Source organism: Mus musculus, chromosome 12 (assembly GCF_000001635.26).
Source record: "Mus musculus strain C57BL/6J chromosome 12, GRCm38.p6 C57BL/6J".
NCBI lineage: Eukaryota > Metazoa > Chordata > Mammalia > Rodentia > Muridae > Mus > Mus musculus.
Genome location: NC_000078.6, coordinates 29,634,172 through 29,656,500, shown reverse-complemented (window position 1 = coordinate 29,656,500; position 22,329 = coordinate 29,634,172). Strand labels below are relative to the sequence as shown.

General features: G+C 43.7%; 1 protein-coding gene across 51 annotated transcripts in view; it reads right to left on the bottom strand.

The window, feature by feature from the left end:
- Myt1l (myelin transcription factor 1-like) overlaps window positions 1-22,329 on the bottom strand; it is a 395,627-nt gene that overhangs the window by 266,716 nt on the left and 106,582 nt on the right. For all 51 annotated transcript variants that reach the window (XM_017314969.2, XM_011243819.3, XM_030246582.1 and 48 more), the window contains one exon: window positions 12,082-12,188. The gene's annotated coding sequence lies outside the window, so the exon portion shown is untranslated. The remainder of the gene's footprint in view (window positions 1-12,081; window positions 12,189-22,329) is intronic.

Sequence of the window (22,329 nt, the reverse complement as noted above, 5' to 3'; positions counted from 1 at the left end):
CCCGTCCACAGCACACAACACAAGCAGGTCAGTGTACCTCCACCCAACAAAGCCAGGATAGTTCTCAGCTTTTACTAGCATGTCCTGGCATGGGAAGATGCAGATGTAAGCCATTTCAGAGGGGGAAAGGTGGGTCCCTTCGTCAGGCTCAGTTCACAAGGAGGCTTCCCCAGTCTCATAGGCAGCAGCCTGCCACCCTTATATAATCAAATGTCTATGGACTAGACTCTGGCCACGCAATCGTTTTGTAACATCACCCCTACTGTTTAAAGTTTTCCTGACCATTTGGGGAGGGGGTAGCAGGAGGGAGGAGCCTCAGCTCTAGGTGGGCGTTGCGGTGGGAGTTGCTGCTTCACTTCACTGTTGATGGAGAGTGGCGGTTTATCTTATCTCCGTGTTTCTGCCATTGACATCAGTGGCCCACAAGCAGTCTGGATGATGTATGAGCACACGAGAAAGGACACCAGGATAAAAGTGGAGAAGTGCACGCCTTATGAATACTTCGTGGGGCCAAACGCTGCCGTTTCCCTCCTGACACTGCTACCTGCTTCAGTACGAGGCACGGACACTTTGCTTTTTATCTCATTTAATTTAAAAGAAAAACCTATCGGTTGCCATAGAAATATGTTTTCCTGCTGACATTGTTATCACAGCAGCTAGTCTGTGGGTTTCACAACCAGCAGCAAGTGCCTTTCTAACGAATAGGGTTGGTTTGTCTCCCTAAACGCCTACAGATAGTAGGTCCCCAGCAGGTCTCTCTCCAGAGGCCCAGCATCACAGACCGGAGAAGCGGTCTATAAAGACTCTACAGCCAATTTCTATCACCCTGGACTCTGTCCACTCCAGCCCATTTCCTAAGATCCAGCTCTCCTCCTACAGGAGACAGAGCTTAGCTTTCTCTTACCCTTCCTCCCACCGTACAGTCATAAGCACCATACACAATCCACCCAGATCACACTGCCCACAGCAAGGAAGGAGCTTCTGAGTATGATCATGGAGATAAACCCTACAGTATACCCTTGCCATGCATATTGAAAGAGAAAGAACCTTCTGATTCCTTGCCATTGTTTCCTGTCTGCAAGAAAAGGTTTGGCAGATTCACGGGGAGCCGTGAAACAGCGTGTTTGGCACAAAGTCACCTCGACAGTAATTTGCATGTTCCAGGCTGTCATCCCCAGTCTGTGCCTGACAAGGCCTGCCGGGGTCTATTGGAAATGTGCACAACCGCATAACGCCTTCCTTCTCCGTTCCTCATGTCCGAAAGCAGAAGGCTGGAGCTAGGGCTGCTTACTGTTCTCAGTGGAATTCATATTAGCCTCCCACTGTCTATTCAGCGTGGCTCTGCTCTCAGCCCACCGCTTGCACACAGGTCCTCATGTGTGTATATGTGCACATGCATGCATATATGCACACACAGGCACGCAAACATTCACAAGCACATGGAGACTTATACACTTCTTTGACTGAAGCTAAGCACATAGGCATCACTACTGACGTGCAGAACTGGGTGAATCGTAATTGGTAACATCATGTCCTTCATTAGCAGGTGAGAAGGGCAGGTGGATCTGCGTCTCTGCACTCTGGAAGGGCCTGTGTTCATTGCTGAAGGACACCTGGGTATAACACCATCTGAACCCCTATTTAGAGGATGTCCTGTCCTCTGGGGCATACTACTCTAGGGCATACTACTGTGTAGCATACTCTCAGGACTGCTGAGACAAAGACAGCATTAAATACCATGTCTCCATTTTTTTTTATCTGACTGTTGCCATGTCAGGTATGCATGAAGGTGAGCTGGGGCTGGAATGTCCAGCTCAGTGCCATCTAGAGGAGTCCTGGTCCCTATGTATGCTGGCAATGAGCAAGCTACACAAATCAAGAAAAGATGAACCTCCCTCGTCACAAACCAGGATCCTTAGGAATGCAGGCCATGCTCAGAGCAGTGCAAACAGTTGCCTAAGCCATAATCCACTCTCTCTGCCTTGATCTGCAGAGAAGCTAGGGAGATAGTAAGGGCTGATGGTGTAGCACACGACTGTAAAGAACGTGTCCAGCTGACAGCGCTGGCTTTTCCACCTTAGTGAGTTCCAGTAGCTTTACATCTCACATGCAGTAATAAGGTGTGTGCTCCTGACTCTCAGTGACCAACTGTACTGACCACACATAGCTGGGCTATGGCTGTACCCATAAGTGTCACAGAAACTAAATCACTAACTTCACGTATAAGCAATTGGCAAGTTGCTGCCACCATCTACAAATTACTCTTGGGATTCACCAGTGTAGGCCAGGACTGTGGAGAAGCCAGAGGTCCTTCTCATGGAAGCTGTGGCCAATGGAAAGATGATCGCGGAGCAGAGGGAAATGTCCTCCACAGGCTCATGCATTTAACCAGTGCCTTTTCATGTCTTGCTGCTATGTGGGGAGGTTTTTGGAACCTAGGGATGGTGGCCTAGCTAGCAGAATGATTTGGTCCTGAGCTCTCTGCTTCCAGATACACTAACATGTGTTGAGCTGGTGTGTCTTGCTACCCCTACCACTGATGGAGCTGACTTGGTCATCATGCCTTCCTCATCAAGCTAGACTGAAGGATCTGAAAGCCTGAGTTAAAATAAGACTTTCCTTCCTTTAGATGTTTCTGTCAGGTTTGGTCACAGCAGTGAGAAAAATAATAATAAAAAATTATACTGAGTAAGCGGTCGTGTTGCTGTGATAAACCTGTCTATGTGATTGCTAGGGCTTTGGACTAGTCTGTGGGAGGAACCATAGACCACAGGAGCCCTAGAATGCTGTAATCAGGCTTACTGGGCCATTCCAGTGGGAGTATGGATCAGAATACAAATGCATGCAGTAAGCACATTGCTCGGGTTTCAGATGGGAGCGAAGAGGCTGCTGGGAAAATATTCTAGCTAAGGATTTGTCTCCTTTCTGTCCATGTCCTGACAATTTGAGTGAGGCTGAATTCCAGAGGAATGGACTAAATTATTCAGAAGAGGAAATTTCCAGATATATTTCCACTTAGGCTGCAGCATGGCTGTTCCTTGATTTTTAGCCAGATTTATGGAGAGTGTCAGGGTTGAAAAGTGGAACAGAATGATGTAAAGAAATGTCCTGAATTGTTTCTAGTTAAGTTACACAACAACTTGGATGTTTCAAGGTAAGCTGCATTTGGGGAGAAGAGAAAATGGCTGACAGAAAAGGGCTGGCCACCAGGGTATTCCACCACAGATGTACATGGGCCTTTCCATGATACAACAGTACAGAGTTAAAAACAAAACAAAACCACCAAAGGACTAGAAGGTTTGTGTAGGGGTTTTCTATACAGACATAAACACGTTTAAGGAAGGAAAATGGAAGGAGAGGATGAGCCATATTTGTAGTCTCAAGTGATGGAGCTGAACAAAATTGTGGCCATAGGGCTGGCTTGATGAGTCCTTGGAAACCAGATGGAATGGAGGCAGCACACAGGATCCTCAGATGGGTAGATTTCTGGGTAGCTGTCTTCATCCCTAAACATCAGAATCTCTGGGTCATTGATTTTTAATACTCATACCCAGGCCCTCATCTTGACAACTGTGATACCATGGGCGTTGAATTGGGAAGACAACTCTACTACAGACAAAAAACAAAAACAAAAACAAAACAAAAAAACACCATTGGTGGTCCTTGTGTCTGTAGTTACAGAACCTCTTGGAAAGGGCAAGTCTAGGGTCAGCAGCCCACTCAGCTCTTTCACTCCCTCAGGACACAGGCACACGGGCAAAGCTCCAAACACACAGTCTATGGCTCAAGAACAGAAGGTGACATTTGGAGCCAAAGCTTGGTCAGCAATCTCTGAGGCCCTGCCTGGTGTCAGATCTTTAGGCCACCAGGTTATCTTAATGTTATTTGTTTGGAGCAAGAGTGTTGAATCAGCAAAAGGGAAGCAGGGCGAGAACACTCATATCACAGATAAACTTGCGTGGTCATGCCCTTGTCAATCGTCCATGGGACAAACAGCAGAGCCACAGCTCTGTGAACAGCCTGCTCTTCCTACCCTCTTTCTGAGCACACAGACATTTACATACATCCCCTGTATGGCCTGGGATCTGACATCTGAGGAAGAGAGGGCTAAAGTTGGGCATCCTGTACCATCTCTGTGCCCACCCCCAAGAAACCTACACTATCCTCCCATGGCCCCAACATTCTACACCATCACCCCAGCCCCCACTATGACTTGTACCATCCTACATCCCCATTGGCGTCCCATCCAGAAGAGTTAGTTATCCACCACTTTAAAGCAGAGCCGTTTATGAGCCTTGCTTGTGGGTAGGCACATCCTTGTCCACAAGTCCTCATACCAGGATCACATTGAGTAACATTTTTCCCCATTTACCAGACACCAGTGTGTAAACTCAGCAGTGTAGCTGAGGAAAAGCTTGTTCTGACAACTCATCTGTGGCTGATCATGAGTGCCAGATGCCATGACCACGGATGTCTATCCATCCTGCAAGATGCTTTCCTCGTCCTCTGCTAATGAGGGGAGGTGGCTTGTTGGTGTTTCCACAAGGAGCCTCTGGGGGAAAGGTAGGCATCTCTCCAGGGAAATTAGGAGCAGAGTTCACAAGACTCTATCCACAGGAAGACTCAGCTTGACATAATAACAAAATATTTACTTGAATGTTTAAGAAACACATTTAAAAAGAAAAATTAATATTAAGATTAACTAGTGATCTTATGGTCTATATTATGATACTGTTAGAGTGGAGTATATGAATCATACAACATATATACATGTACATACAAAAGCAGAGATGTGCCCTCTTATAGATGCTCATAAGTTCATGCTACAGATTCACTTCATACCACATGCATACACACAATCACATATACATGACAGAAGATGTGCACACCTATACATGCATGCTTCCACTATGCATGGACAGCAATCATGCACGAAAACATCACATGCCCCACAAACATACAACACATATCATATATGCACACACATATGCTTGCATACATGAAGTCCATTTATACACTCACAAACTACGTTTTGAGCCTTTTGAAAACAGGCTGCCCAAATCATAACAACTTAAATGTAAATACTTCAATATTTGTCCTTTAAGGGGAAAAAAACCCTGTATTTTCCTACATAATATATGGATTACTTTAAACAGAAAAATTGTGTGTGTGTGTATATATATATATATATACATATATATATTTGATGGTCGATATTTATAGCTCCCCACTTGTCCATCCATAGCTAATTTAATAAGTAAATTATAACTAATATACAAGCTACTGGCCCCTTTAGTGTTCTCAGGAATTTTTGCCATTACTTTTGCTACTCTTCCATTCCACAACTATTTCTCGAGCGTTATATTTAAAACCACTTTACTTAAATAAGTTGAGACTCTGCCCTTAAGATTATCACTCTATTATCAAGTAAATGAATAGTGTAATATGTAATCTCCTAATGATGATTTTGTAATTTAAGTTGTAATTTAGAATTTTAGGGGTCGGAATGTTTGTGAGATGTGAGAGCTACAGGGAAGGCAGGCACACAAATGTGTTGTTAGCCAAGATGACATCTTCTGTCCTTTTATTTATTCTCTCCTCCCTCCCTCCCTCCCTCCCTCCCTCCCTCCCTCCCTCCCTCCCTCCCTCCCTCCCTCCCTCCCTCCCTCCCTCCCTCCCTCCCTCTCTCCCTCCCTCCCTCCTGCCCTGTAACCCGTCCTTCTTCCTTCCTTCTTTCTTCTCTCCTTCCCCTTCCTTTTCCTTCACTCCTCTCTCCCTCCACTCTTTCACCTTCCCTTTCTTTTCCTCCTATCCTTCCTTTTTTCTCCCTCTCTCCTCCCTCCCTTCCCAGACTTCTCCATCTTTCTTATCCCTTGTGGCTATCACCACCATACCTTGATTTGTTTTCCTTATTTCCTAACTCAGATTTTAACCATTCAAATCAACTAGAGTCTGTGCATCAACAATCAGTGTCAAATGGGATTCTGAAAACATCCCTGTGGCCTGATGTCCAGGGAACAACTGTGACCTTGCTTTTCATGGCCAGAGTTCAAGTCCAAACGCCTCATTCAGGAGCTTCTGGTCTCTACAGGTAAAGTTGAACTGCTTATGTCTCTCAACTCAGAGTGCCTAAGGGGCACATTAGGGACTTACTTGAAAATACTTCCGGGTTACTTATAAAGTTTGTTTTGACTAAGAAAGGCATTTGCATGTTTCAGACGTAAAAAAGCAAGTGATGAATGAATGAAGAAAAATAATGAGAAATTTCTCGCTGGCTTCTGAATTATCTGCAGAAGCACACACAAACATTTCTACTGGCGTCTTGTCATCCCTAGATGCTTTATGCAAATATAAGCAAATGTACACATGTGTGCAGCCAGAGCCTTACTTCTCTTCTGCATCTTGCATTTTTCTTTGACAAAACGTCCTTGAAATCCTCCTGCAGTGCCTCACGGAGCACCACTTCATTTTTGACACAGCTGTGAAGTGAAGGCACTCTGATTGGAAAAGCTGAGCACACAGCACGGATATAAATCAGTGTGGCTCTGCCTCAGTCTTTTATGGTAAAGCCAGTGAGTCTTGGTTCTTCATGAATAGTAATGAGAGGGCCTGGGCTGTGTGCAGCCATGGAGCTACATGAATCAGGCACTGCTGTGTGGAATGATACCAGCCCTGTGACATGGTACCTTCCCACACAAAACGGATGAGAACGTTCCTTCATCCTAGGTCCCCCGAGCTCACACCTCCATCTTTATCTTATACCTCTGCCCTCGCTGAGACCTTCTGTGGCTCCTGCTGGATTCTGTCCAGCGGACTCCCTCTCATCCCTATCTCTCAGCGTAGCTCCCACATCCCTGATTCCCCAGCACTTGCCTAGATGATGGGGAATCTAAGTAATTGGCCAGAAGAGTCTTCCAAGAAGCTTCCACAGATGCGCATTTCTCCTGCTTTGGTACCACATGGCAACTGCCACTTCAGCTGCTCCACATTTCTTTCTATGGTGTGTTTAGCTTTTGAATATATACATTAAAGGATACCCCCAGCCCCAAATTCAACAGTTCAACACCAATAGCTCTCCAGCAGAATTATAGTTCCATTTTCCCATCTAGTATCTGGTATGCAGTACTGGCTTGAAGACACCAAATGAATGTATAGCATACATTTGTGTGTAGGAGAGACATGGAATAATTTATCTAAAGATGTTTTATTGTAGAAGAAGAGAAGCATCTATCTAATTTTGTTATAGGCAAACTTCTTTCTCTTCCTGTACTGCTACAAGAAGCAATGAGTTAAGAAGCTGAAGAAACAGGGAACCTGCAATCAGTGGATCATCATGTGTGGATCTCAGGATGTGCACTGTGTTAAGTGCTCAAGGCCAAGATTAGAAAGAGATGATGCTTCCAGGAGGCTGCAGGGGAAGGGTATTGCAGAGAAGGCTGGGAGTAAGAAGTGTGGCTCCTTTGACCTTTGACCCCTAGCTACAGACACTGATGACAAAGACAGTTCAGAGGATATGCATCCTGCTATTCACATGAGTAATATTTACCAGTGGTCATCCTGACAGCTCCTCCTAGTGTGAAATTCATAGTAGCATCTGTCTTACTGGAAAGTCATCCATTCATTGCTGAGATCAACCACCCACATGCCATACAGAGCAAGCCACGTACTAAGAGCTGGAGCACAGATAAGCCCTGTGTTTCCCTGCAGGAGCTTCAAGCTCTGCACAGGTCTCCTTGGTCTGAGAACACTGGTGATATAACAAAAGCAAGACAGAGTGTGAGGTCTGGCATGGGGTCCTCACTCCACCAGGAGGCCTCCCCTAAGCTGCTTCTTTGTAAAAGCTGTGGTGACCAGATCCACCTCCCTAACAGTCTTGTAAGAGCTCGAGGCACCAGGTGGTGACCCACTCCAGGTGGTGATGGAGGAGGCCAGGACTGGATACCACCTTCTGTGTCTCATGAATCAACACCATGCTCTCTAGGCTTTTTCTCAATTGCTGACAATAAATGATGATTACCCTTTACTGGATGGGGGAATCTGAGACTCAAATTCTATGAGGTGAAGGCAGTAGTACTTGTCCCTTGGTCTGACCTCTTGGGATATGCTGCCCTTCTGTCTTCAGCCACCTATGCTGCCCTGTGTCTGGAAGCCCATTCTTCCTGAAGTGGAGTGACATCAGTGTTCCCTGAAGGTTGTTCCCTCGCTCATGCATGGAGCTACAAAATAATACAGAATATGTTGCATGCAGGGGAGTTAGCTGCCGATCTATGTTTCCACTAAAAATCTGTGCTTCAAATTTTTATCTTCAATAAAGTAGCCTTTGAAAATGTCTATGGTATCATATAGAGTGATTCCTGAAATTAACCCTTTTAGAAAACTTGTGATACAGGAGAATTTGAAAATAACTATCTTTTGTGACTAGTGTTTTATTGACTTTGTATCTTTCTATTTGTTTTCCTATTACATAGTATTTGGGAAAACAGGCCAAGTGCATTCTGTTATAGCAAGTCATGGGATACTGCCCTGCACAGTAGCTCCGGCACTGTCCCAGAGACACGTGCACAGGTGTTGCCAGTTTTCTAGGCTTGTACTCTTTTCCAGTGCTGTGTGAGTTCTGTGTAGCCATCTCCTCCCTGGGTGTCAGAGTCACAGGGCTGGCTTCACTCAGTGTGAGGGTTAATCCTTACTGATAAGTAAGAAGATTTGGCATCACTTAGGAGACATGCCCCTGGGGCCTGTCTGTGAGGGTGTTTCCAGAGAGATTTAACTGTGGAAGGAGGATATACCAGGGTTTCAACTTGAACAGGGAGAAAGAGAAAGCCAGCTGAACACCTTCGATCTTTGCTTCCTGACTGCAGATGGAATATGACTTCCCCTCCATGCCTTCTCCCTTCATGTCTAGCCTGTGTTCTTCTGAACTGTGATAAAAATGAAACACTCTCTTGCTTTTCAGTCATTTTCACAGCAGTGAGACGTGCACCTGGGGGATCTCAAGGTGGTCGGCAGAGTGGTGTTGCCATGGAAATACTAGAAACTCCTCGGTGAATTTTGTAGGCTTCCTGGGGCCCACTTGATCACAACAGACTGTAGGATATACAGCAGCTACTGGCTCAGGCTGGGTCCTGAATTGCATCCTTTAACAAGAGCAAGCTCTTGATGGGCATGCCCCCAACATGTCTTTCTGTGGAGTCTGTAAGGAAGACTAGCATGGGGCTCTCATCTCAGAAACCAACAGGATTACTAGCATTCCTGACATCCCATCCTTGCCATCTGTAATCATTTTGCAAAGAGAGTTTTCTTGGGATCAGCCCTGTCTGATTGGTCTAGTATTGTCTGTGGTTCATTTTTGAATGATGGCAGTGACTCCTGGTCTCAGAGTCTCTGCAGTTATAGCCCCTAAAATGTTTACTCTTCACTTCTGTTACTTTATTTTCTATCATTAGAGCAAACAGCCCACATGTCAACTCCATAAAAAAAAAGAAAGGTTTATGTTAGCTCACAGTCTGGAGGTGTCAGTCTGTGACTAATTGGCCCGTGGCTTTGGCTCTATAGTTTGGTAGCATGTCATGGAAGAGAAAGTCTGTTTACTACACAGCTTGAACATGCTAGAGAAAGAGGATGGTCTTGGGTTTTTCTATCCCAGTGAGGACATACACTTGTAGTAACATGCTTACTATTCAGGTAGAGTGTGTAAATTACACATATACACATACAGGTGAATGCTACCTCAGACACAGTTTCACAGAAGTGGAAATGGCACACACACACACACACACACACACACACACACACACACACAGACAGAGTCTCTGAACACTTCAACACACATTTATACTCAATGGACCTGTTTATATTGTTCATTCCTAGTGGTCCAGCTGATGAAAGGTCTAACTTCCTAGTACACACGGGTCTTTGGGAATCATTTAATATCTGAGCCATAGCCCCGGCAACTAAGCAGCACAGAATGCCACCTTGAGCTATGGCACAATTATCTCCAGACTGTGATCTAGTCCGAGGCCATATAAGCACCAACAATTTGTTTCTGCACTGAAGGGAGGATCATCATAACTCTAAGGCCAGCCTAGACAACAGGAGTGAGAGACCCTTCTCAAAAGACCAAGGCAACCAAATACACAAAATCACCTCACCCTAAAGTCACAGTGTAACTGGCAGTGTCTTCTGCCCTTTCTGAAATTCCACACATAATCTTCACCTTCAGTCACCAGCAAAGCCAGCATGAGACATAGCTCACAAGTACTGAGGACCGGATGGCATCATCCATGTGAAATGCATGTATTTATGTCTTTGACTATCACTGTTTTCTGGCTGGATCTGGAAGCCAGGAGCCCTCACACCCAGAACAGTCTGCTAACACGTGCTTAACGAATCACATGAAGTCATAGAGAAAGTCATGAGAACAAGGGATGAAGAGATTAGACATTTTACCTTCTTTAAGCAAATTCAACTTGCTCAACCAACATATACACATAGGCATATGTATATCACACATACACATGTATATACATATACACACATATGCACATATATGCATATACACATATACATACATATACATAGACACATACACATATGCATGCACATATATACATAGACACATACATATACATACATATACATAGACACATATACATATGCATATACATGTATGCATACACACGCATATACACATATAAATATACACATATGTATACATATACATAGACACACATATACATACATATACATATATACATGTATATGTGTATGTATATACATGCAAGATATATCTTGCAGAATCAAAAGGCTGCCATGGTTGAGATCTTATAGAAGGCCAAGTTCTTTAGCACATACATGGATTGATTTTTCAAAACTAGTTGCTACCTCTTCATTTTTGATGCTTGTTCACTTTCCAGGAGGTTTGTATCGGACACTTTTAATTAAACTGCATTGATAATCTTCATTCACCTGGAAACATTTATTCAATGTTAAAAATACCAATTCAATACAGGCTCATTAAAATATTACTTTGGTAGAAAGTAGGCCACTAAGCAGTCTCATCACTAAAACTCAATGAGATCTGGCAAAACCAGGAAGCCTGTATGTGTGAAACCTAAAGTTCAGGAATGTAACTGAAAGTATGAGGTAACACTAAACCTGAGTAGGGTCTGTTGTTGTCTGTGTATTTTTTTTTTAACTGCAAGGAAATGTACAATTAAGCCTAATGCCTTTCCCAAGCTGAACCAATGAGCACAGTGGGTTTCTTCAGGGGAAATGAGTAGGGTGTAGAAGGGAAAATAATGGGAACAACCGTGACCTATTACTGCAGTTCACAATGCTCTTAAGACAGCAGCCCCACCAGGCTGTGGCATATGGGAGTCAATAGCAGCCTCTCATTTCCACAGAGTGGGATGGAGTTCCATTACCAGACAGGCAAATGGGATAGTTGGCAGACAAACAAATTACTATTGCACTGTGAACCTGAACATTCAGACCAGAGCTTCCCACCCAGAGAATCCCGAACAACTGACATTTTACCAGCCTTTCCCTTTCTCGGAGAGAGCTTCATGCACTCAGGAGGAGAGTAGCAGAGGCTTCGAAGCCAGGGAACTGCGCACACCCACAGGCTGAGCGTTGGCCTGTTCTGAGGTCTGGGTCACGTTATGGTCACCCAGTTCTCTAGCTCTGACACCTAGCAGCAATCCCCTAGTAGTATTTTTTGCAACCATCCCATCGGATCAGACCAAAATCCCCTCTAGACCAGAATTTGTGAACTCAAAATATGGCCTCTTCTGCTTTGAGTATAGAACCTGTTTGCAGAACACACGATGATGTCAAAGGAAACACAGTCCCATTCTCTCACAATCGTAGTCCAATAGTGAGTCACAGCACCTACAGGCCGCCATGTGTCCCCATCATGTCACCCATGTGTAACCGGTATCAAGAACAACAGGGCACCCTCAAATTAAACAGCAGATGCTCTGTAACTATGAAGTGGTTGTGTGGGGAAATGGATAGTGTAATGTCTGCCCCCACATACTTTGAGGGGTGACCCACAGCATCAAATAGGAAAGGACTTGGTACCTGAGTTCACTCTCTGGGTCCTCTTTGGACCAGCACTGCTGGCTCCCTCCACAGGACTTGGAGATGCTAGGCAGATGTTCTCACCAATTTCTCCTTGTGTTCTTTTCCTAAGGGACAGAACAATAAGGACACAGTTAGTGACAAGAGGCAAAGGCAGGCTGACTGTGCCTCACAGTTAAAACAGCTGTGTTTAAAGACAGCCATCCACGTGCTAAGAAGGTGTTGTCTAGAATTCGTGATTTCATGGTTCAGTGTGTGAAAGGCACTCACCGTCAAACCTGATGAGCACAGTTAGATACCCAGGAGAGAACGGACTTCCACAAGTTGTTCTCTGACATCCATAGTATACTGTGGCAACACCCCTCCTTCCCCTACCACACACACAGGTAAATAAACAAACAAGCAAACAAATAAATAAACATGAAAAATAATTTAGTTTCCAGGTGGTGGTGTCCCCCCACAAATAAATACATAAACAAGCAAACAAACAAACAAACAAATGTAAAAAACATTTAGTTGCCAGGTGGTGGTGGCATACACCTTTAATTCCAGCACTCAGTAGGCAGAGGCAGGCAGATTTCTCACTTTGAGGCCAGCCTGGTCTACAGAGTGAGTTCCAGGCCAGTCTGGACTACACAGAGAAACCCTGTCTCCAAAAACCAAAAACCAAACCAAATCAAACCAAACAAACACACAAAAATTTAGTTAATTCACTTGGAAATGGGAGTTATTTGCCAATTTTAAGTGCATGCCCTATTTGAGACTAAAACTAAGTGCATATAATAACATTTAGATTGACCAACTCCAGGCTGTCTGTACATCATTATCTTCCTCACTACTTTAATGAAATCAGGAAGCCATGCAGTAGGTGAGAAATATTTTATATGTTAATTTCATAAAAACTGGGTTTTTTGCTCATACAAAATACAGTTTGGCAATGCCCAGGGGACTTCCACATGTCACTCTGCTTTATCTTTAACATAACAAACAAAAGAAATTATCTTCATGAGTAGAAATTTAGAATATATTTTATTAACTTTGTGCAATATTGTCATGGTTCTGATTTTTAAATACCTAAATTATTTCAAAGGATACCATCAAAGAAAGAATACATTTTAAAAAATGAGAGAAAGCTTGAGACTCAGATGGAGAGAGCTAGAGAGCTAGGTGCCTGGCTGTTGAAACCATTGTCTCTGATGCTAAGCTCCAATTCAGAGGCCTCATTAAATCCAGTCTATGGCAATAACAGCCGAGGTGTTAATGGGTGGCAGTGAAGTGTGGCAGGGAATGAAGAGACCCTCAGGGCTCTCCAGTTTACATCAGCCACACGCAGCAGCGTTACCATAAATCCTCTAAAAGACACTATGCTCCACTTCTCACAGGCTACCTGGAGATAAGTCAGCATTCAGAGTGCTCAGCCAGGGGACTGAGAGGCCAACACCAGGCTCCTACATAATGTGCATGGTCTGCAAAGCACGGCTAGAGCAGGGTCTCCTGCTTTCCCTAGTGAGAGCACAGTGAACAAGCAGGCAGAGGACAGAGCACTCTGGAGATAGCTCAGGGAGTTCAGAAAGCTTCCGGTTCCCCACCAACCAAATCAGGCTGAAAACTGGAATAATAAATGGTGTTGGTATTCTGCTTCTAAGTCTGGAACCATTAGTCTGCCACATCCTGTGACATTCTTAAATGTGTTATGGTTTTAGTACTTGACTGTGGATTTCTCTAATCTATAGTACCTAACACTCTTATGCATGCACACAAGCACAGATGCTTACATACTCCCAATCAAGAACATGCTCTCTCATACATATATATACCGACATACTCACGTATTCACAGCTACATGCATACTATAGCATATATATATATATATATATATATATATATATATATATACACACACACATATATATACTCATACACACATATCTCTATATCTATACCTATGCTCAAATGCATGTATGCTTGATTATGGACACACATGTGAATAATTCACACACATAAGCAAATGCATGCTCACATACGCAAACATGAACACACATGCACATTCAGTCCCACATATGCATGCACTCACCATGTATCACACACACATGCATTCACTTACATGTATAGTCCTTCACACAGTCATATATATATATATATATATATATATATATATATATATATATATATATATATATATATAGTACATTTGCTCATGTAACTTTTACATGACAGTGGCAAATGTCCTAATTGTTATCAGTCAGCCCTCCGTTCTAGGAGCCAGCTACTCAGTTATTCCTCCAGATTAATACTTTTTCCATCCTTGGACACTGACCATTGCAGCTCAGAATCCAAAGCCTCCGTCTTGCAAGACAAGAGGGGTCAGAGTACAGAACCCCCTGATTCATGCTGCTGGCTCTCTGCAGCTGAAGGCTTATCTCTGCAACTGGGCTTCTTTTAACTTCTGTGCAACTGGCACCTGTTCTCAAGGTCAGATTATGGGGAAGCATTGAGCACACAAATTCAAGGTCCCTGACTTTTAAATGGTAGCAATGTTCTTTTCACAGATATGGGGTCACAGGGCCTAGCTGACCCCATACACAGTTACATTCATACCATTGCATATATATAAAAACATATCCATATACACATATCTATATATCTATATCTATGCATTCAGCAGTGATAGGAAGCCTTCTGAACAACAGAACCACTGATGTTCACCTTCTCTGCCCAACCCTCATGATGCTGGGATGCATTTAAAATCGATCCTTTAGCACCTGTTAGTTAGGGTTACTGTTGCTGTGGTGAAACACCAGGACCAAAGCAACATGGGAAAGAAAGAATTTATTAAGCTAGTTTTCATATCACTGTTCAGAAAGGAAGTCAGAACAGAAACTCAAGCAGGACAGGAACCTGGAGGCAAGAGCTGATGCAGAGCCCAAGGAGGGGTGCTGCTTACTGGCTTGCTCCTTATGGCTTGCTCAGTCTGCTTTCTTACAGAACCCAGGACCACCTGTCCAGAAATGGCATGACCCATAATGAGCTGGGCTCTTCTCCTTAAATCACAAATTAAGAAAATTCTCTCCATGCTTGCCTATAGCTGGATATTATGGAGGCTCTTTCTCAACTGAAGCTCTCTTCTCTCTGATGCTTGTATCATGTTGACATAAAACTACCACTATAGCACCCTAGACTTTTTCAAAGATTTCCCAATGCCCCATGGTGTACTTGACACAAATGGCTTTTCTGCAGGAAGCTGAGTGGCTGATTCGAGGCAGTTCTTCTGTTTAGTTCTTCTTGGGCACATTGGATGCCCTGAGCACTGGTTGATGGCATCAGGAAATGCTCCAGAATGCTTTCTGCCTCGCCATGCTTCTAAAGGAGCCCTGCTAATGGCAGGAATGATGAGGCTCTCCCAATTTCAGGCCTGGGAGGTGTTCCCTGCATGGTCTCCACTCCTGGGGCCAGCACTTGACTTTGTGCACCTTCAACCCTGCAGGCCTGACTTGTCTGAGGTTTCTCAGGGCACAAATGCCTTTTCTATCAGAGGCTTCCGCTGTGAGAAAGTGCATGTGGGCTACCGTCACAACTCTACTTTCATTCCAGTGGAAATTATTTTAGCTTTTATAGTGCTTTTTGTTTTTTGTTTTCTTGATTGTATGAGCAAGAAGGGTAAAGGACACCTGCCCACAGAATCAACACACCTGGGCTCATAGAGGCTCATAGAGGCTCATTGAGACTGAACCAACAATTAGGGGGCCTGCATGGCCCTAACCTAGGCCTTCTTCATATATGTTACAGTTATATAGCTTGGTCATTTGGTGGGACTCCTAATGCAGGGAGCAGGGACTGCTTCTGACTCTTTTACCTGCTTTTTGGACCCTCGTCCTCCTGCTGGGCTGTCTCATTCATCCTTGATATGATTGGAAGTGCCTAGTCTTATTGTAACTTGATATGCTGTGTTTGGTTGATATCCCAGGAGGCCTTCCCTTTTCTGGGGATAAATGGAGGGGGAGTGGATGGGAAGGGAGCTGGAGGGAGGGGAGGGATGGGAAGAGAGCTGGGGGGAGGGACTGGGAGGAGAGGAGGGAGGAGAGGCTGTGGTCAGGATGTAATATATGAAAGAATAAATTAATAAGAAAAAAATAAAAATTTTCCTTTTTCAGAGTTCTGAATGAGCCTAGGCTAAAACATGAGGGATGTGTTTTGACAGTGTGTCTTCCTCAGGCCTGCAAAGCTGAACACTAAGATCCAGGCAACTGTCTGCCAGTCCTCATGCAGCAGAGGGAGGAATAGACGCCTGGGTTGGGGTGGAGTTAATAATGAGACCCCGTGAGACACAGCCCAAGGACTCTGTCCTGAGCATGGTTTGCTTTCCTAGACTGGTGTCTCCGCACCATCTGGACCTGAAAGGCAATTTCCAACAGGACTTCCTTATAGTTTAGTGGTCACGTCTGGAGTCCAGATGGTGGCGAGGAAGCAGTGCGTCCCAGCTGCCTGTGGGAATGAACATCCCTATGCCTTGCATACACATCCCTACCTCCTCTCCCCGTGTTTCTACTGATGGAAGGACCACACTCTGGGGCGTGATGAAGGACCTATGCTAATAATTTATGGGAACTCTCTGGTTCACCATCTTCCCTGCTGGAATAGGGTTGTGTTTCCCTTCATGCCAAGTTAGCCATATGTTAGAAGCCCCACTCCCATGCTTACGTACACACTGTTTCAGAACAGCTTGTGAGATGATAATTCAATTTCTTACGTCTATGAAATTCAAAGTATGTCCACTTCCAGATTCTCAAAAGAGAAAGGAAGGAACCTTTACAGAAAATAAAGACTATAATAAGACAGGAAGGCACATTACAACAGAATATGAGACGACATCTTAAAGAGAGACAGCAGGACATCAGAAAAGGGAGAGTGAGGGCAAGACTTTTCTTTCCGTGTTTAAATGTATGTGATTAGAGTCCAAATCAGTTACAGATTTGATCATAGAATCCAATATTTTGTGTGTTGGTATGCATCTGGGCAGTTCTGAGAGTCCAAATCTCCTTGCCATGTGCAGATTTTCCTATCACATTGCTCAAGTTTCATTCCTGATACTGTTAACAAAACACTGGACAAAAGCAACTTAGGGGCAGAACAGTAAACCTTTTCCCTTCAGCTCACACTCCATACTGGAGCGCATCATAGCAAGGAGTTCACAGTGGCAGGGGCTTGAAGCGGCGAGTCACATCCATGAGAGGAGAGAGCGAATGAGCTCAACGTGCCTGTCTGTCCTCACTTCACTTTGTCTTTCTTCAGTCCAGGACTCAGTCCTTAGAACACGGTCCAGGGGCTAGGGATTCAGTTGTGTGAGAGGAATTCCAGTGATGGTAAGAACATTCCAAACAACAAAACCAAACAACAACAACAACAACAACAACAACACCATAACAACAAACAAACGCTTAACCACAACAAGACAAGGGTCTTGTAACCTCAGTTTCTTCAAAACAGAATTATCCTTCGAATGTGTTTGTAAGCTTCTTCCATGTGTATTGGATATGAGCAAGTTTACTTCAGATTATTCATTATTGCTTGCTATTTTTGTTCAATTAAATGTTTAAACTATCCTTTATATGCCTCTATGAAAAAACATGTTTTGCCACATGTGGCTTGTTCTTGTGATGATATACAGTATGAACTCATAAACACTTGTGTGATTGCCCTTAACCCTCCAAGTGTGAATTGTCTGAGGCTCTGAATAAAGTTGGCTATTACATGAGACTTTAGTCTGCCTCATTTATCAGCTCCATTCTCCCAGGTCCCATAAGCTCTACTGGTGACAGTCATGAAATGGTGCTCTCAACATTCTAGGTAGGTCTTTCTAACTCAATTAATCCAGTTAGGAAAATCTCTTAAAAACATGCTCACAGGACAACCTAATCCACACGATTCCTTACCTGGGCTTTCTTCGAAGGCAATTCTAGATTATATTAAGTTGAGTAAACTTAGCATATCACAAGAATCTCCCTAGACCCTGGGTAGGATTGGTGCTGATAATGAAACCGTGATTTAATCAGGGAGCGTGGTTCCAATTGATAACATGAAGGAGACCAATGCTCAAAGTTTACAATGTGGAGGTATCAATAGATAAAGACATCCTCTGTATAACCTCCAATGTATAACAAGCTTAAGATGTGTCTGTCCTTCACTTCAGACCTGTATTCATAGTCTCCATCTTGTGGCAATCTCAATCCTGATGCATAAAAGGCCTCCTGAACCCACGGGGATGTGACCAGAGCCACCAAGACTCTGACTTAGTGCCTAGGATGGGATATTAAGGGCTTTATCCTGACTATTGGATATGTGGAAGCAAGGGAAGTGAACTCCCCAGCAGGCTGAAGTGGATCTACATGGAATACCCCTGTCAGGAATTTGGCAGCATGTGTGCTAATTTTGAATATGCATATGCTGATTTAACAATTTTAGTTCCTAGTGTCTACCAAATATGTTTTAGTCACACGTGTGCATAAATGCATGTTAAAATTGTCATTACAGTATTGCATTTAATCAAAAATCTTGGGTGAAATGAATTGATTTGATGATTCTAGCTAAAACATGAATCTAGAATCGATCCTTGTGCACGACAAGCAAGACAACAAAATGGACGCTGCACGGGACACAGTCTAACACTCTTGAGACACAGGACACAAACCAAAGCCCAGTGCTCTACCTTGTGCTTCCATGAGTAAAACACGCATGCGCAGAGTGCCAATGAGGGTGCATATAAACCATAAGCTTACAGAAGTCATGCTCAGAAAGACGGGTGGGAATATGGAATGGGAGAGCATCCCTACCTTGCCCTGTGGATTCTGTTTAAAACTTGATTATGAAAGCAAATTCATGTGCATTTATGTCACGGACTAAAATCATGATATCATATATCCATTACTAGTTTCAAAAGTATACATTTTGATTGCAGTAAAGAATGATAGATGAACTTAGGTTTGAAATGTATACTTCTAAAATTATTATAATTTCATGACATTTAAACCATTCACTGGCACAAGGTATAGTTTAAGGTTGGTCCTAGAGCCTATTGTTATGTACACACCAGGAAACATCACACCAAGGAAATCACAGTGAGGCTCTATTAGTGCATTATGGTGTATTTTTCCAGGTTGAATGAAATGATACAGGCAATTAAAAACATAGATAATTAAAGCTAAGAATAATCAGTTTTGAGGAATATCCTTCTCTTCTCTTCTGGGTGCTGCAGCACTGGGAGGACACTTGGCTGTTTATGTTCTCATGGAGACCGTCCATGGACAGTAAGGATCTATCTCTAAGACACTGTGCTAGCAATGGACACACTCAAGAACATAATAATTCTTCACGCAGAATGTGAAAGGTAAAGATAATAGTAGCTAAAGAGGACTATCCTGGGCCTTGTTCATCCCATCTTATGGTGTCTGGTTGTGTAAGTGTAGAGGGGATAAATCTTTATAAAATCTTTTAAATGACCACTGTGCCAGCATTTGACCCTGGAAGTGTCCCATCCATCCACTAACCTTTCCAATTGCTAGTGTCTTTTGGCAATTGACAGACCAAATGCTTGTCCCTCTCCTTGAATCTGCAGCTTTACATTACCAAAGAAACCCCAAACCAGAAGATGTCGACCTTGTGTGCCTTCCTTTCTTTCTTGAAAGTCCTTTGGTTCCACCATGATGTCCCCTTTTGCTGAGCTCTCATCACCTCCATACCTGTTCCCTAACTGCCTCTTATTCTTCCATACTCTTAGAAAAATCTCTGTGCTATTCCTCATGGCATGTCACACACCCGCCATCTATCCATGGTTACAGTACTATCATCACATTATAACTCTTACACCTGTATTACAGTTGAAAATTTAAAGTGACTTTGCACACAGACTTGTAGATAGAGTCTTGCCAATTACATGGGTGAAGAAACTGAGCCCTTGACGCAGAAGACAGAAGCAGAGCTTGGAAAGAAAGCATGATTACTCTGGTCTTGACATCTCCTAAAGCTTGGCTATATACCAAGTTCGTAGGTTGCACTGCCTTCTTGAGAGTATAATAGATCTTTGTGTCTGGGCTCTCCACCCCCAACCCCAGCCATGATTCTATGTGAATTTCAAAAAGTTGTTGTCATCCTTCATATCACATCCAAACATTTCTTTAATCAGATACTTTTAAGATTAGTGTCCAGGAGGACAGCCATCTTCTAGCCAGTCCCTCATACCCAGTCCCTCTGAGTTATATGTGCAGAAGGGTTTTAGCTGTTTTCTCTCTTATGCCCCCTTTTTGCTGTCACTATCAAAGATGCTGAGATTCTGGGAGACAGGAATATTTAATAATCAATTGGAAAAATACCAAAATCTAACAACTATTACCAAAGACAAAGATGGAGCCCAGGACTATCAGAATCAGCTATGATAGCCTAGTTGTGAGTGTATGTGTTAGAAAATACCTAGAGTACACAAAGAGGGATGTGTGCATGGGTGTGGGGTGGGTATGTGCACAGGGTCATGTTCCACTGTTGTTTCTGAGGTATGGCAAGATCCAGGATGGTGTCATTAATTACTCACCATATTCCAACATTCCTGCAAAGAGTTGCCTGACAGACAAGTCATTTGCAATGGCAAAATTTCTTGAAATCTAGACAAATGGTTGTATTTTGTAGGCTGTCATTGCAGAGTATAACTTAAATGAAATCTGTATATGAGTAGAAACAAGGGGAGCCTGAGTTCATGTATGACTCTTGCTGCAGACATGTCCCGCTGTGTGGAGACAGGGCCTTGGGCCAGGCATAGCTTACTGATTATCTACAGACACAGTCACTGTTCTTACAAACAAGTTGCAGAAAGGTGTACGTGGGACAATGAGATTCCTCCGCACAGCTGTGCCTGCTCTTCTTGCTCACTCTTTCCCCTGTGGTAAAAAAACTTTCAAAGCTGAGGTTCCATGTTAATTCCTTTATCTGATCCTCAAAATAATCCTGAGCCCAGGGCAAGGGAATTTCAAACAGCTTTGTCTTTTAGAGAAGCTGATTTCCAGGAAGGTGATCTGCTTGAGACTGCAGAGCCAGTGTGGACGGGACGCTTCCTAGCAGAGCCTGGCCATGTTGCCACCCTACCATTGGCTCCAGAATTGTGTACAACTTTGGGGGCAAGAAATCACTGTGTCCCCAGGCTTAGCCCTACTTATCCTCTGGGAACCCTGGCCAACGAGAAGTGGTGTTTTCCTGCCTGTAGTATCTGCCATGAGAAACTTGGGGAGGGGCACATCTTCAGAATGTTAAACCAGTATATGTCAACTCTTATTTTGTATTTTATTTATTTGTTTGTTTGTTTGTCTTTTCGAGACAGGGTTTCTCTGTGTGTAGCCCTGACTGTCCTGGAACTCACTCTGTAGACCAGGCTGGCTTCGAACTCAGAAATCCACCTGCCTTTGCCTTCCAAGTGCTGGGATTAAAGGCGTGCGCCACCACTTCCCGGCTTCAACTCTTAAAATCAAACACCAGAAGTTATTTCTTTCTGTATCACTTTAAATAATTTAAAGTATAATCAGTCCTAGAAGAGCTAGACTGTAGAGTCATTATAAAGAGGATAGTTAAATTTTTGTGAGGTAGATGTTGATTCATTCCCTCCCCCTGCTCTTTCTCCCTCCTACCCTCCCTCCCTCTCTCCCTTCCAACTTCTTTTAATAAGGAAGGAAACCAGAGAGATCACTCAGTGGATTCAGGCCAATTTGGGAACAGAGAATCTAAGAAGCATACTCTGCTTTCCATTTGGCTGTTTCCCTTTGGTTCTCTGGGAAGTATTTGGGTAACTACTGGATCCCTACTGAAGCGGAATGGAAGAACAGGGAAGTCAGCTACACTGAACTGCCTGAGGGAGCGATAGGATATGGGATAAGAATGCACCACTTAGCCCCCTGTAGGCTCAACTCTAACTGAAAGACTAAAGGAGGCCATCATATTCTAAGTTGGCAATACCAGGGCAGAGCCCTGCTTAATGCCATGCTCACCCAGAGGTGAACAGATTCTCCCTGGACTGCAAAGGTTTGCAAATAAGAGGGAGTTAGAACTCTGAGGGGTCACACCATCAGCAAGTATCTTAAGAGAGGAAGCCATCAGTAGCTTGGTGTACTGGACAGGAAGCCTGAGGGAGGCTTTGCATTCTGGAGGCAGAGGCTTGGTCCAGGGTAAGGAAGGGCCAGGCTGACACTTTAGGAAAGGAAAAAGCCTTGAACAGTG